Genomic DNA, 15,575 nt, shown 5'->3' on the forward strand with positions numbered 1-15,575 from the left:
CTGACAACTGACTGACTCTGGCAAACTTGTGGAACTTCTGATTGTGGCAGCTGCACCAGGCAACACACCGGCGACTCACCAACACAAGTAACATAAGATCATGTTGGCTTCCGTCGTGTAAACAAATATTGGCCATTTACTAGTTTAAAAACACCAGTTGATGAAAAAAAATATTAGTTGGAGGGCGAACGAAATATATAGCACAACGAAGAAATAAATACATCAAAATGTCAGACTTTAAATGTCTTTTGCTATAAAGGTTTAATGCCAATCTTTCTCTCTCTCCCGAGGTGCTTTAAGTTCATCCAGCCAAAACGGGTAAAGGTTTTACCTCAAAATATCTAACATTTCACCGTAAAACCTTATCCTTCCACGTTGAAAACAATCTAAGTATATCAAAACCATCCTGGATAAACGTTTGTACAACTGTTAATAGAACGTGATTATGGTTTGATTCAGAAGGGTTTCAACACACCACACAGTCGCCGCGTTGAAGGGCCTTATCGTCGATCTCAAGGATCGCACTGTCTTGCACGTGGGTCGTGCGGTCGTGCTCAGGGGGTTGTATCACTGAGTTTACACGACTACGACTAAAGGTCTGCAGCAGCATGACTGATCACACAGCACAGCAGTGCTCCGTACAGCATCACCCTATGGCACGTCACTCACCTTGAAATATCTGTCTATGGAATGATATTAATGTTCTACCGCTTTACAGTATAATCTTGGTAGGCAAAAAGGATTCGAAAGAGTGACAATTTCGTAGTAATTCATCTATAACATTTCCATATGAAGAATTACGCTCTGTTTAAAGCGAATGTAAAACATTTCAGATATACAAATATCAAAGAAAGAACAGCTTTATTCTCTTTGTTATAGTGACTTGTATTGATTTTCCAAACTCTCTTCATACCCATTTCCTTTTCTCAGTATTTGGTTTCAAGTAAGCGATTTTCTGACTTAGATCGGCAGCAGTTATGCATGTTTATTGGTGTCAACTTTCATGACTAAACCACCATCATAAGCTTTTAATTCTTCTTGTAACACCAAATGAATAGCGTTTCTGTAATGTCTTTAATTATGATATCAATATGATATAAAAAAGAAATATAAATTTCAACACTTATACTTAATCCCGTCTTAGCCATTAAAGGTTCTTCACGCTGTCCATGCTACAGTCAAGAAGGGTTCACCACGCTTTCATGGCATGATACAGTCCTTGCTTTAAGGCATTACAGTTTCAGTACTAACAGAATCCTCTGGCCTATCTTTTTCCAACTCGAAAGGTATAGATACGTTTTTTAGAGCATTTCATTTTTAACCTAAGAGAACATAAATGTCTCCCTATCACTGACTCGTATTTTTGTACCGAAGATATTCGTTCTCACACGCTATCAAAATCATAATGTAATATGTAACCGAATTATATATATATCTGAACCACTGAATGATGGAATATGCAAACAATCGAGGTCTAGAACAAGAAATTGAAAAAAAAAAAATCATGCATTACCTTACTAATGACAAATGATATTTGAATAAAATCTTACTGCCAACTCTAGCAGCTATTTTTCATAACCCAATAACTCCTCCGCTAATACTTCTCAAATACGTGGCTGAATACTTTTTATGTACAACATAAAAGTAATCTTGGTTGAGAATCTGCATAATGTATTTCTGTTGCAATGATTTCTGAGAGCGGATCTTGTATTATACTTGATTCAGTGTTTTGTATAAAGAATTTTTGTGTAACTTATAATTCTGTCAATTTAGAGATTACGAAACGGTTTTAGAAAATATATAGATTACCATCATGACCCACACGTACTGAGTTGCATTACGAAACTTTACAAGACTTCCAGCAGCTGTATGTGGTCTGGGAGCATCTACCATCCTAATGGTATTCATATCAAAATTATACTTGAAGCCTCCTGGCCTGTTTGCTCGCTCCTGATGAGGGCTACCACACCCTCCTTCACTACCACCAAGCCCTTTCATCCCGGCCACCACACCCTTCCTCACCAAAATCACTCCTTCCCTCCTCGGTCACTTCACCCTTTCTCATTACCACCATTCCTTCCCTTCCCAGCCATCACAACCTAAACAATGGAGTGGTACTCTTCAGTAGGATAACCACTCATCACAATCATTTTCTCTTCTCATACTTCCCATATTGTCAGCACAACCCTCACGCTTAACAACAAGATAGATAACGTACCGAAAACACATCATCCTAGCAGCAAATACTCTTAATCCTGCCGAAGAAATGGATGATTTTTTGTTGGCTGTGTATGAAGTTTAGTCGTAGTGCGTCTGGCACCTTCTTTGGAGTGTCTACAGACAAGGGACAAACAGACAGGACGGTCATTTATGGTACCAGTGGTAAAAGCAACATTGATTGTAGTATTTACGATACAGCAGTAGTAGTAGTAGTCGTAGTATTAATGATGTTAATGGTGGTAGTGGTGGTAACAGCAAAATTGTTGTTTCGTTCGTAATCGAATGATAATAGTGGTTAAAGTAGCAGCAGTAGCACTATTAGTAGAAGTAGCAGTAGTAGCACAAGAACTTAACAACATACCGCAATCAAATTTCGAAAACACTGCAGGAACCTTGAGCGCGTGGGAAGATTGGCGAAGTTCCTGTGAGAAAATGTTTTGGTGCGAGTGACGACAGTACCATAATTACCCGTGACTCTGGAGCGACAGGAGGAGGAGGAGGCCATCTCAGGCGACTTCTCAGGCCATAAAGAGAAGGTCGAAGACACGAGGAGAGGAAGACTGGCTCTTTTGCTGTTAGTGAACGCTGGGAGGAGGAAACGTCACTTATTTTGTTCGCTGAATTGGGATTTTTTGACGATATTAACTTGGAATAGGTAAACAATCTTTCAATGGTAATTAGGCAGGATTCTGCAACAGACTGTTAAAGCAATGAGACGACTCGTAAATAATAAAGAACGATGTAAAAATGATATATGAAAAGAAGAGACAGTGAGCTATTATGAATGAAGAAGAAAGGGCGTACGACAGAGGTAGCAAAGAGAAGAGAAAGAGAGTTGTCAGTGAAGTGGAAAGTTGCACAAGAATGACAAATGAAAAGGAGATACAAGGAATTAAGAGTGATAAAGATAAATCCAGCAACAGTGGTCAGAGAAGAGAAGAGAGAGACTGGCAGAAATACAAGAAACTTCTGCTCACATTTCATGGCAAAATAAACAAGAAAGAAAACAGCCATATTTACTGAGAGTCAACATCGTAATGACGCCGAGGTTTCTGGATATCTACGGTAACGGTTTGTATAAAAATGTTTTTATAACTTCTAATGAGTGACTGCATCTCAAGAAGTGGTTGCGGTAAGTAATGGAATCTACTGGTATTCAGAATAGAGACCGATTGCATAACACCGCGTAAATTGGTTGTAACAGTCGCAATTTCTCTCTCTCTCTCTCTCTCTCTCTCTCTCTCTCTCTCTCTCTCTCTCTCTCTCTCTCTCTCTCTCTCTCTGTGTGTATATATATATATATATATATATATATATATATATATATATATATATATATATATATATATTGTTTTTTTTTTGTCGCTGTCTCCCGCGTCTGCGAGGTAGCGCAAGGAAACAGACGAAAGAAATGGCCCAACCCACCCCCATACACATGTATATACATACGTCCACACACGCAAATATACATACCTACACAGCTTTCCATGGTTTACCCCATACGCTTCACATGCCCTGATTCAATCCACTGACAGCACGTCAACCCCGGTATACCACATCGATCCAATTCACTCTATTCCTTGCCCTCCTTTCACCCTCCTGCATGTTCAGGCCCCGATCACACAAAATCTTTTTCACTCCATCTTTCCACCTCCAATTTGGTCTCCCACTTCTCCTCGTTCCCTCCACCTCCGACACATAAATCCTCTTGGTCAATCTTTCCTCACTCATTCTCTCCATGTGCCCAAACCATTTCAAAACACCCTCTTCTGCTCTCTCAACCACGCTCTTTTTATTTCCACACATCTCTCTTACCCTTACGTTACTTACTCGATCAAACCACCTCACACCACACATTGTCCTCAAACATCTCATTTCCAGCACATCCATCCTCCTGCGCACAACTCTATCCATAGCCCACGCCTTGCAAGTATGCAGTCTGTTGTGGATGAAAGAGCTTGGTAAGTGAGTCAGTTGTTGTTCGCTGATGATACAGCGCTGGTGGCTGATTCGTGTGTGAGAAACTGCGGAAGCTGGTGACTGAGTTTCGTAAAGTGTGTGAAAGAAGAAAGCTGAGAGTAAATGTGAATAAGAGCAAGGTTATTAGGTACAGTAGGGTTGAGGCACAAGTCAACTGGGAGGTAAGTTTGAATGGAGAATAACTGGAGGAAGTGAAGTGTTTTAGATATCTGTGAGTGGATTTGGCAGCGGATGGAACCATGGAAGCGGAAGTGAATCATAGGGTGGGGGATGGGGTGAAAGTTCTGGGAGCGTTGAAAAATGTGCGGAAGTCGAGAACATTATCTCGGAAAGCAAAAATGGGCATGTTTGAAGGAATAGTCGTTCCAACAATGTTACGTGGTTGCGAGGCGTGGGCTATGGATAGGGTTGTGTGGAGGAGGGTGGATGTGCTGGAAATGAGATGTTTGAGGACAGTATGTAATAATAGGGTAAGAGAGATGTGTGGTAATAAAAAGAGTGTGGTTCAGAGAGCAGAAGAGGGTGTTTTGAAATGGTTTGGTCACATGGAAAGAACGACTGAGGAAAGATTGACCAAGAGGATATATATGTCAGAGGTGGAGGGAACGAGGAGAAGTGGAAGACCAAATTGGAGGTGGAGAGATGGAGTGAAAAAGATTTTGAGTGATTGGGGCCTGAGCATGCAGGAGGGTGAAAGGCGTGCAAGGAATAGAGTGAATTGGAACGATGTGGTATACCGAGGTCGACGTGCTGTCAATGGATTGAACCAGGGCACGTGAAGCGTCTGGGGTAAACCATGGAAAATTCTGTGGGGCCTGGATGTGGAAAGGGAGCTGAGGTTTCGGTGCATTGTTACATGACAGCTAGAGACTATGTGTGAACGAATGGGGCCTTTGTTGTCTTTTCTAAGCGCTACCTCGCGCACATGAGGGGGGAAGGGGTTGCTATTTCATGTGTGGCGGGGTGGCGATGGGAATGAATAAAGGCAGGCAGTATGAATTATGTACATGTGTATATATGTATATGTCTGTGTGTGCATATATATGTATACGTTGAGACGTATAGGTATGTATATTTGCGTGTATGGACGTGTATGTATATACATGTGTATGTGGGTGGGTTGGGCCATTCTTTCGTCTGTTTCCTTGCACTACCTCGCTAACGCGGGAGACAGCGATAAAGCAAAATAAATAAATGAATAATATATATATATATATATATATATATATATATATATATATATATATATATATATATATATATATATCCCTGGGGATAGGGGAGAAAGAATACTTCCGACGCATTCCTCACGAGTCGTAGAGGCGACTAAAGGGGACGGGAGCACGGGGCTGGAAACCCTCCTATCCTTGTATTTCAACTTTCTAAAAGGGGAAACAGAAGAAGGAGTCACGCGGGGAGTGCTCATCCTCCTCGAAGGCTCAGATGAGAAAAAAGGAGATAGTATGTTTGAGGAAAGGAACCTGGATGGTTTGGCTCTAAGTGAAACAAAGCTCAAGGGTAAAGGGGAAGAGTGGTTTGGTAATGTCTTAGAGTAAAGTCAGGGGTTTGTGAGAGGACAAGAGCAAGGAAAGGTGTAGCACTACTCCTGAAACAGGAGTGGTGGGAGTATGTGATAGAGTGTAAGAATGTAAACTCTAGATTAATATGGGTAAAACTGAAAGTTGATGGAGAGAGATGGGGGATTATTGGTGCATAAGCACCTGGTCATGAGAAGAAAGATCACGAGAGGCAAGTGTTTTGGGAACAGCTGAGTGAGTGTGTTAGTAGTTTTGATGCACGAGACCGAGTGATAGTGATGGGTGATTTGAATGCAAAGGTGAGTAATGTGGCAGTTGAGGGAATAACTGGTGTAAATGGGGTGTTCAGTGTTTTAAATGGTAATGGTGAAGAGCTTGTAGATTTATGTGCTGAAAAAGGACTGATGATTGGGAATACCTGGTTTAAAAAGAGAGATATACATAAGTATACGTATGTGAGTAGGAGAGATGGCCAGAGAGCATTATTGGATTACTTGTTGATTGATAGGCTCGCGAAAGAGAGACTTTTGGATGTTAATGTGCTGAGAGGTGCAACTGGAGGGATGTCTGCTTATTATCTTGTGGAGACGAAAGTGAAGATTGGAAAAAGTTTTCAGAAAAGAAGAGAGAATGTTGGAGTCAAGAGAGTGGTGAGAGTGAGGGAGCTTGGGAAGGAGACTTGTGTGAGGACGTATCAGGAGAGACTGAGTACAGAATGGAAATAGGAGAGAACATATGACGCAAGAGGAGTGGGGGAGGAATGGGGTGTATTTAGGGAAGCAGTGATTGCTTGTGCAAAAGATGCTTGTGGCATGAGAAGCGTGGGAGGTAGGGAGATTAGAAAGGGTAGTGAGTGGTGGGATGAAGTAAGATTATTAGTCAAAGAGAAGAGAGAGGCATTTGGACGATTTTTGCAGGGAAATAATGCAAATGACTGTATATGTATAAATGTATAAAAGAATGAGGCAGGAGGCCAAGAGAAAGGTGCAAGAGGCGAAAAAGAGGGCAAATGAGAGTTGGGTTGAGAGAGTATCATTAAATTTTAGGGAGAATAAAAAGATGTTTTGGAAGGAGGTAAATAAAGTGCGTAAGACAAGGGAACAAATAGGAACATCAGTGAAGGGGGCTAATGGGGAGGTGATAACAAGTAGTGGTGATGTGAGAAGGAGATGGAGTGAGTATTTTGAAGGTTCGTTGAATGTGTTTGATGATAAGGTGGCAGATATAGGATGTTTTGGTCGAGGTGGTGTGCAAAGTCAGAGGGTTAGGGAGAAAGATTTGGTAAACAAAGAAGAGGTAGTTAAAGCTTTGCGGAAGATGAAAGCCGGCAAGGCAGCAGGTTTGGATGATATTGCAGTGGAATTTATCAAAAAAGGGGGTGACTGCATTGTTGACTGGTTGGCAAGGTTATTTAATGTATGTTTGACTCATGATGAGGTGCCCGAGGATTGGCTTAATGCTTGCATAGTGCCATTATACAAAGGCAAAGGGATAAGAGTGAGTGCTCAAGTTACAGAGGTACAAGTTTGTTGAGTATTCCTGGGAAATTATATGAGAGGGTATTGATTGAGAAGGTGAAGGCATGTACAGAGCATCAGATTGCGGAAGAGCAGGTGGTTTCAGAAGTGGTAGAGGATGTGTGGATCAGGTGTTTGCTTTGAAGAATGTATGTGAGAAATACGTATAAAAGCAAATGGATTTGTATGTAGCATTTATGGATCTGGAGAAGGCATATGATAGAGTTGATAGAGATGCTCTGTTGAAGGTATTAAGAATATATGGTGTGGGAGGTAAGTTTTCAGAAGCAGTGAAAAGTGTTTATCAAAGATGTAAGGCATGTGTACGTGGAGGATGAGAGGAAAGTGATTGGTTCTCAGTGAATGTTGGTTTGCGACAGAGGTGCGTGATGTCTCCATGGTTGTTTAATTTGTTTATGGATGGGTTGTTAGGGAGGTAAATGCAAGAATTTTGGAAAGAGGAGCAAGTATGCAGTCTGTTGTGCATGAGAGAGCTTGGGAAGTGAGTCAGTTGTTATTCGCTGATGATACAGCGCTGGTGGCTGATTCGGGTGAGAAACTGCAGAAGCTGGAGAGTAAATGTGAATAAGAGCAAGGTTATTAGGTACAGTAGGGTTGAGGGACAAGTCAATTGGGAGGTAAGTTTGAATGGAGAAAAACTGGAGGAAGTGAAGTGTTTCAGATATGTGTGAGTGGATTTGGCAGCGGATGGAACCATGGAAGTGGAAGTGAATCATAAGGTGGGGGAGGGGGCGAAATTTTTGGGAGCATTGAAAAAATGTGTGGAAGTCTAGAACGTTATCTTGGAAAGCAAAAATCGGTATGTTTGAAGGAATAGTGGTTCCAACAATGTTATATGGTTGCGAGGCGTGGGCTATAGGTAGAGCTGTGCGGAGGAGGGTGGTTGTGCTGGAAATGAGATGGTTAAGGACAATATGTGGTGTGATATGGTTTGATGGAGTAAGTAATGAAAGGGTGAGAGAGATGTGTGGTAATAAAAACAGTGTGGTTGAGAGAGCAGAAGAGGGTGTTTTGAAATGGTTTGGTCAAATGGAGAGAATGAGTGAGGAAAGATTGACCAGGATGATATATGTGTCAGAGGTGGAGGGAATGAGGAGAAGTGGGAGACCAAATTGGAGGTGGAAAGATGGGTTGAAAAAGATTTTGAGTGATCGGAGCCTGAACATGCAGGAGAGTGAAAAGCGTGCTAGGAATAGAGTGAATTGGAACGATGTGGTATACCGGGGTCGACGTGCTGTCAATGGATTGAAGCAGGGCATGTGAAGCGTCTGGGGTAAACCATGGAAAGTTGTGTGGGGCCTGGATGTGGAAAGGGAACTGTGGTTTCGGTGCACTATACATGACAACTAGAGACTGAGCGTGAACGAATGTGGCCTTTGTTGTCTTTTCCCAGCGCTACCTCGCGCACATGTGGGGGAAGGGGTTTCATTTCATGTGTGGCGTGGTGGCGACGGGAATAAGGGCAGACAGTATGAAGTATATCGAGACAGTGTATCGAGACAGTGTATCGAGACAGACTTCCCCAGAACTTTTAAAGGGGAAGTAAATGTTTATAGTTGTGTTAATGGAGTGATAGTTTTCATGCATGGTGTTTTTGACAAGAAAATAGTGAAGTTGGAGAAAAATGTAGCTTAGACATTGAAGCTTATTGATACAGTGGTGAAATTGATGAGAACTGCTATTGACGTTTGTGTGAATAAATTGTACATTTCCTTTTCCATAGCCAGAGGTTGAACCATTATGTGACATTCATTTTTTCATTCATTTCAAGCTAAAAGTTTGTTTTATAAATTGTTTCTTACATTTTTCATATGTATATATATGTATGTGTGTGTGTGTGTGTGTATGTGCGTATGTATGTGTATGTGTGTGTGTGTGTATATGTATATATATATGTATATTATCCCTGGGGATAGGGGTGAAAGAATACTTCCCACGTATTCCTCGCGTGTCGTAGAAAGCGACTAGAGGGGACGGGAGCGGGGGGCCGGAAATCCTCCCCTCCTTGTATTAACTTTCTAAAATGGGAAACAGAAGAAGGAGTCACGCGGGGAGTGATCATCCTCCTCGAAGGCTCAGAGTGGGATGCCTAAATGTGTGTGGATGTAACCAAGATGTGAAAAAAGGAGAGATAGGTAGTATGTTTGAGGAAAGGAACCTGGATGTTTTGGCTCTGAGTGAAACGAAGCTCAAGGGTAAAGGGGAAGAGTGGTTTGGAAATGTCTGGGGAGTGAAGTCAGGGGTTAGTGAGAGGACAAGAGCAAGGGAAGGAGTAGCAATACTCCTGAAACAGGAGTTGTGGGAGTATGTGATAGAATGCAAGAAAGTAAATTCTCGATTAATATGGGTAAAACTGAAAGTTGATGGAGAGAGGTGGGTGATTATTGGTGCATATGCACCTGGGCATGAGAAGAAAGATCATGAGAGGCAAGTGTTTTGGGAGCAGCTAAATGAGTGTGTTAGCGGTTTTGATGCACGAGACCGGGTTATAGTGATGGGTGATTTGAATGCAAAGGTGAGTAATGTGGCAGTTGAGGGAATAATTGGTATGCATGGGGTGTTCAGTGTTGTAAATGGAAATGGTGAAGAGCTTGTAGATTTATGTGCTGAAAAAGGACTGATGATTGGGAATACCTGGTTTAAAAAGCGAGATATACATAAGTATACTTATGTAAGTAGGAGAGATGGCCAGAGAGCGTTATTGGATTACGTGTTAATTGACAGGCGCGCGAAAGAGAGACTTTTGGATGTTAATGTGCTGAGAGGTGCAACTGGAGGGATGTCTGATCATTATCTTGTGGAGGCTAAGGTGAAGATTAGTATGGGTTTTCAGAAAAGAGGAGTGAATGTTGGGGTGAAGAAGGTGGTGAGAGTAAGTGAGCTTGGGAAGGAGACCTGTGTGGGGAAGTACCAGGAGAGACTGTGTACAGAATGGAAAAAGGTGAGAACAATGGAAGTAAGGGGAGTGGGGGAGGAATGGGATGTATTTAGGGAATCAGTGATGGATTGCGCAAAAGATGCTTGTGGCATGAGAAGAGTGGGAGGTGGGCTGTTTAGAAAGGGTAGTGAGTGGTGGGATGAAGAAGTAAGAGTATTAGTGAAAGAGAAGAGAGAGGCATTTGGACGATTTTTGCAGGGAAAAAATGCAATTGAGTGGGAGAAGTATAAAAGAAAGAGACAGGAGGTCAAGAGAAAGGTGCAAGAGGTGAAAAAAAGGGCAAATGAGAGTTGGGGTGAGAGACTATCAGTAAATTTTAGGGAGAATAAAAAGATGTTCTGGAAGGAGGTAAATAGGGTGCGTAAGACAAGGGAGCAAATGGGAACTTCAGTGAAGGGCGCAAATGGGGAGGTGATAACAAGTAGCGGTGATGTGAGAAGGAGATGGAATGAGTATTTTGAAGGTTTGTTGAATGTGTCTGATGACAGAGTGGCAGATATAGGGTGTTTTGGTCGAGGTGGTGTGCAAAGTGAGAGGGTTAGGGAAAATGATTTGGTAAACAGAGAAGAGGTAGTAAAAGCTTTGCGGAAGATGAAAGCCGGCAAGGCAGCAGGTTTGGATGGTATTGCAGTGGAATTTATTAAAAAAGGGGGTGACTGTATTGTTGACTGGTTGGTAAGGTTATTTAATGTATGTATGACTCATGGTGAGGTGCCTGAGGATTGGCGGAATGCGTGCATAGTGCCATTGTACAAAGGCAAAGGGGATAAGAGTGAGTGCTCAAATTACAGAGGTATAAGTTTGTTGAGTATTCCTGGTAAATTATATGGGAGGGTATTGATCGAGAGGGTGAAGGCATGTACAGAGCATCAGATTGGGGAAGAGCAGTGCGGTTTCAGAAGTGGTAGAGGATGTGTGGATCAGGTGTTTGCTTTGAAGAATGTATGTGAGAAATACTTAGAAAAGCAAATGGATTTGTATGTAGCATTTATGGATCTGGAGAAGGCATATGATAGAGTTGATAGAGATGCTCTGTGGAAGGTATTAAGAATATATGGTGTGGGAGGCAAGTTGTTAGAAGCAGTGAAAAGTTTTTATCGAGGATGTAAGGCATGTGTACGTGTAGGAAGAGAGGAAAGTGATTGGTTCTCAGTGAATGTAGGTTTGCGGCAGGGGTGTGTGATGTCTCCATGGTTGTTTAATTTGTTTATGGATGGGGTTGTAAGGGAGGTAAATGCAAGAGTCCTGGAAAGAGGGGCAAGTATGAAGTCTGTTGGGGATGAGAGAGCTTGGGAAGTGAGTCAGTTGTTGTTCGCTGATGATACAGCGCTGGTGGCTGATTCATGTGAGAAACTGCAGAAGCTGGTGACTGAGTTTGGTAAAGTGTGTGGAAGAAGAAAGTTGAGAGTAAATGTGAATAAGAGCAAGGTTATTAGGTACAGTAGGGGTGAGGGTCAAGTCAATTGGGAGGTGAGTTTGAATGGAGAAAAACTGGAGGAAGTGAAGTGTTTTAGATATCTGGGAGTGGATCTGTCAGCGGATGGAACCATGGAAGCGGAAGTGGATCATAGGGTGGGGGAGGGGGCGAAAATTTTGGGAGCCTTGAAAAATGTGTGGAAGTCGAGAACATTATCTCGGAAAGCGAAAATGGGTATGTTTGAGGGAATAGTGGTTCCAACAATGTTGTATGGTTGCGAGGCGTGGGCTATGGATAGAGATGTGCGCAGGAGGATGGATGTGCTGGAAATGAGATGTTTGAGGACAATGTGTGGTGTGAGGTGGTTTGATCGAGTAAGTAACGTAAGGGTAAGAGAGATGTATGGAAATAAAAAGAGCGTGGTTGAGAGAGCAGAAGAGGGTGTTTTGAAATGGTTTGGGCACATGGAGAGAATGAGTGAGGAGAGATTGACCAAGAGGATATATGTGTCGGAGGTGGAGGGAACGAGGAGAAGAGGGAGACCAAATTGGAGGTGGAAAGATGGAGTGAAAAAGATTTTGTGTGATCGGGGCCTGAACATGCAGGAGGGTGAAAGGAGGGCAAGGAATAGAGTGAATTGGAGTCATGTGGTATACAGGGGTTGACGTGCTGTCAGTGGATTGAATCAAGGCATGTGAAGCGTCTGGGGTAAACCATGGAAAGCTGTGTAGGTATGTATATTTGCGTGTGTGGACGTGTGTATGTACATGTGTATGTGGGGGGGGGGGTTGGGCCATTTCTTTCGTCTGTTTCCTTGCGCTACCTCGCAAACGCGGGAGACAGCGACAAAGTATAAAAAAAAAAAAAAAAAAAAAATCCCTGGGGATAGGGGATTAAGAATACTTCCCACGTATTCCCTGCGTGTCGTAGAAGGCGACTAATAGGAGAGGGAGCGGGGGGCTGGAAATCCTACTCTCTCGGTTTTTTTTTTAATTTTCCAAAAGAAGGAACAGAGAATTGGGCCAGGTGAGGGTATTCCCTCAAAGGCCCAGTCCTCTGTTCTTAACGCTTCCTCGCTAATGCGGGAAATGGCGAATAGTTTGAAAGAAAGAAAAAGAATATATATATATATATATATATATATATACATATATATATATATATATATATATATATATATATATATATATATATATATATATATATATATATATATATGAAGAATGTATGTGAGAAATACTTAGAAAAGCAAATGGATTTGTATGTAGCATTTATGGATCTGGAGAAGGCATATGATAGAGTTGATAGAGATGCTCTGTGGAAGGTATTAAGAGTATATGGTGTGGGAGGAAAGTTGTTAGAAGCAGTGAAAAGTTTTTATCGAGGGTGTAAGGCATGTGTACGTGTAGGAAGAGAGGAAAGTGATTGGTTCTCAGTGAATGTAGGTTTGCGGCAGGGGTGTGTGATGTCTCCATGGTTGTTTAATTTGTTTATGGATGGGGTTGTTAGGGAGGTAAATGCAAGAGTTTTGGAAAGAGGGGCAAGTATGAAGTCTGTTGGGGATGAGAGAGCTTGGGAAGTGAGTCAGTTGTTGTTCGCTGATGATACAGCGCTGGTGGCTGATTCATGTGAGAAACTGCAGAAGCTGGTGACTGAGTTTGGTAAAGTGTGTGGAAGAAGAAAGTTAAGAGTAAATGTGAATAAGAGCAAGGTTATTAGGTACAGTTGGGTTGAGGGTCAAGTCAATTGGGAGGTGAGTTTGAATGGAGTAAAACTGGAGGAAGTGAAGTGTTTTAGATATCTGGGAGTGGATCTGGCAGCGGATGGAACCATGGAAGCGGAAGTGGATCATAGGGTGGGGGAGGGGGCGAAAATTCTGGGGGCCTTGAAGAATGTGAGGAAGTCGAGAACATTATCTCGGAAAGCAAAAATGGGTATGTTTGAAGGAATAGTGGTTCCAACAATGTTGTATGGTTGCGAGGCGTGGGCTATGGATAGAGTTGTGCGCAGGAGGATGGATGTGCTGGAAATGAGATGTTTGAGGACAATGTGTGGTGTGAGGTGGTTTGATCGAGAGAGTAACGTAAGGGTAAGAGAGATGTATGGAAATAAAAAGAGCGTGGTTGAGAGAGCAGAAGAAGGTGTTTTGAAGTGGTTTGGGCACATGGAGAGAATGAGTGAGGAAAGATTGACCAAGAGGATATATGTGTCGGAGGTGGAGGGAACGAGGAGAAGAGGGAGACCAAATTGGAGGTGAAAAGATGGAGTGATAAAGATTTTGTGTGATCGGGGCCTGAACATGCAGGAGGGTGAAAGGAGGGCAAGGAATAGAGTGAATTGGAGCGATGTGGTATACCGGGGTTGACGTGCTGTCAGTGGATTGAATCAAGGCATGTGAAGCGTCTGGGGTAAACCATGGAAAGCTGTGTAGGTATGTATATTTGCGTGTGTGGACGTATGTATATACATGTGTATGTGGGGGGGGTTGGGCCATTTCTTTCGTCTGTTTCCTTGCGCTACCTCGCAAACGCGGGAGACAGCGACAAAGTATAATATAATATAATATATATATATATATATATATATATATATATATATATATATATATATATATATATATATATATATATATATGTCTGTGCATGTATATATATGTTTATGTTGAGATGTATAGGTATGGATATGTGCGTGTGTGGACGTGTATGTATATACCTGTGTAAATGGGTGGATTGGGTCATTTTTTCGTGTATCTTTGCGCTCCCTCGCTAACGCGGGAGACAGCGACAAAGTATAATATATATATATATATATATATATATATATATATATATATATATATATACATACAAGGTGAGGATTCTTCAGCTAATTTGGACTTTCTCTACTACATTTTCACCAGCTTCTGATCGATTTCAAGTCTTGGCTGGCAGTTTTTTGAAGATGTTGCTGGAACACTTGCCACATTCATATCCTGACCCCTCATATCATTATCTAAAGTAAATTAAATTAATATGGGACATAAATCAAGACTTTAGTAAATGAATCAATATATACAAGTAAAAAAAATTTTTGTGTGTCAGGCAAAAATTCCTCATTGATGTCGAGGCTTCGAATGAACAAGAAAATAAGAAAATGAAAAGGGAAGAGTGAGATGAGATAAATGAAAAGAAGTAAGAATAAAGGAAAGACAGTGTATAGTGTAAAAGAGAAATAGCCAGAAGCTTTGTTTTAATAAGAAAGTAAGACCAGGAAGCCTTACACCCGGGAGGTGTACGATGGTTCCGGGCGGCGCTACACTCAAGACGGTAATACGTGTAAAAAGCTTCCTGCTACTTGTGACTGAGAGACGTTACGAAACAAGACACACGCCGCTAACCTTCCAAAGCACCTTTTCTCGGGGACAGGGAGGGAGTTTTTAATTTGTCAGCTGAAAATTATCTGATTTGACCAGATGCCAACACCCGCTGCACGCATAAACTTTAGGCGTCTGAACGGAAAAGGTTCAAGGGATAAATCGAGAGAGTGGAGACGCACCCGTGCTAAGGGTTAGTAACTTACAAGACCATATGGCTCTTGAATATGGACACCACAGTGCAGAGAACACACACACACACACACACACATTGATAAGAATGTTCTTTGTACATTGGAAGACCAGTGAACGTTATTAGCCCGAAGCTCTATATTACCAGCCGTCAGTTAAGAGATGATTCAGATTAAAAGTCACAGGTCAAGAAGGTTATAATACCAGGAAGATTGTGACGACGATGATGGTGTATTGCTGTCACCACACTTACTGTACGACGATGATGATGACCACGGAGGGTCACTACACTTACTGTACGACGGTGATGATGACCACGGAGGGTCACCACACTTACTGTACGACGGTGATGATGACCACGGAGGGTCACCACACTTACTGTACGACGATGATGGTGTAT

The sequence above is a fragment of the Panulirus ornatus genome, chromosome 14 (assembly GCF_036320965.1).
Source record: "Panulirus ornatus isolate Po-2019 chromosome 14, ASM3632096v1, whole genome shotgun sequence".
NCBI lineage: Eukaryota > Metazoa > Arthropoda > Malacostraca > Decapoda > Palinuridae > Panulirus > Panulirus ornatus.